The sequence below is a fragment of the Triticum dicoccoides genome, chromosome 7A, assembly GCF_002162155.2.
Source record: "Triticum dicoccoides isolate Atlit2015 ecotype Zavitan chromosome 7A, WEW_v2.0, whole genome shotgun sequence".
NCBI classification, from domain to species: Eukaryota; Viridiplantae; Streptophyta; class Magnoliopsida; order Poales; family Poaceae; genus Triticum; species Triticum dicoccoides.
This window is the reverse complement of record NC_041392.1, coordinates 715,826,266-715,828,140: the sequence shown is the minus strand read 5'-3', so window position 1 is coordinate 715,828,140 and position 1,875 is coordinate 715,826,266.

Here is a 1,875-nt window from a genome sequence, read left to right as displayed (position 1 = left end):
TCAAGCCCGATGTAGAGTGGCCGGTTAAAGGTGAGATGGGTTCTCTCTTGCGATGAACAGTTTGAGACTAGGCCCAGATTTGTTTCATATCTTTGCATGCTACCACGCTTACTGAACTCCTACAACTGCTAAACAAGTTAGTGGTACAAGAACTGGCCCAGATCTCTGCTCTGTTGTCTGGACGGGCGGTTGTGATAACAGGGTGCGATGGCACCCGGGGGTCCCGACACCCCTTATCCGGTCCATAGCTTGAGATCTTCTGCAGTACGACACCGTGCTGTAGTGCAAATGACAAGTGGGGTCGGCTCCATATGGCAGCGACCGTACTGCATCGTGTGCTACTGCAGAAGATCCTAACCCCGGTCCGTTCAGCCATGTTAAGATTGATTCTACAGTATAGACAGGCGAAAAACAAATAGAAGCCAGAGGTAGTTTTCTCCGACGGTGATTCCCGTGCTCAGCTCCGCTTCCGGCGCCGCGGGGCTGGGGGTAGCGCGGATCTCTACGCGGAGGGTAGGACTAGGTTTCTATGATATTGGCTTAGGTCCCTACCGGTGGTGACCAAGCAAGGATGGCTCCGCCGTGCAATGGAATAAGAGGATCCTTCGTACCTCTTCTCGTCCTTCCGGCATGTGCTCCGTTGACGGCGGAGATCCAGCGAGGGTGGAACGCTTGGCTATGGTTTGTTTGTTGGCGCTTCTATACAGGAGTTTTCATAGGTTGTCCCAGATCGGAGCGGTGGCGTCTTCTGGCTCGACCTCCGGTTCGTCAGTGCCCTCTCTCCTACCTTTCTCCCTGTGGTGGTGATAGATTGGGCCGGTGCCTGGCACAGAGTTCCGGGTCGATGTTCCGTACGTAAGTTACAGACGGCTCGCCAAAGTTTTGTTTACTGAATGGTGCATTTTTACCCAGGGGACCGGTAAACGTGGTTACCATGGTTACCACAAAATTTCAAGCAAATTTCGAACGAAATTTATAATTAAATTTTGAATTCAAATTCTTTCAAAATAGATATGTATAGCACTTGAACTTATATATATCATAAAAGAGCTACTAGCTAGTGGAATGTTGTCTACACGCGTGCTGTCAAGTGCTGCCATACTTTACTATAAATTGAGCGTTTGAATTCAAAAATTTTGGAACATTCGATTTTCTTTGCTCCAAATGCCCATTTACCGAGGGGGACCGAAACATGCGGTAACCATGATAAATCTCGAAATTTCGATCGGTAACCGAAGTCCAAAACCCTGCGGCTCGCACAATCCATCACCACCGCCATATTGCTTGGATTGAACCAAAAGTAGCAGGTCGATATACAGAGCTATATATCATACTGAATATATGGTAAGTTACGTGAGTTTATTTTCAGAGTTACTCACATTGATTGGCTTGATCATGCTGAAATCATCTCTATGCTCATCGATTCCCTACCTTGAGCATCAAACGGGTAACAAGAACCTTAGCAGGTCTTAAAAGAAACTTCCCCGGATGTACTAGAGAACATGTTGATAAGAGATTTATATTTCGATTGGCTACGAGTTGTTGCTTTTACTCATGGTTATTGGCCTGATTCTTGCAGGTAGTTTGACCCGTTCATCCATCGCATTTTGGCGTTTCTGGATTCTTCTCCTTTTCTTATGGCTATCGGTGTGAATTTTTTGTTTTGCTGGTTGGCTACGATCTGGTGCGCAGCTTAGGTGCATTTGGTACACGTCATGTTTTGGTGTAGCTGATTGTCAGTTTCTTGCGTGGGATTTTTTTTCATATGTGGTCTACTAAGATGAACATCATTTCCTTTTGGTACAAATGTCTCAGGTGGCATATTCATTGGCACTTGAACTGAATGCTATTGACCGGAGGTGGCATCTTCGTGTG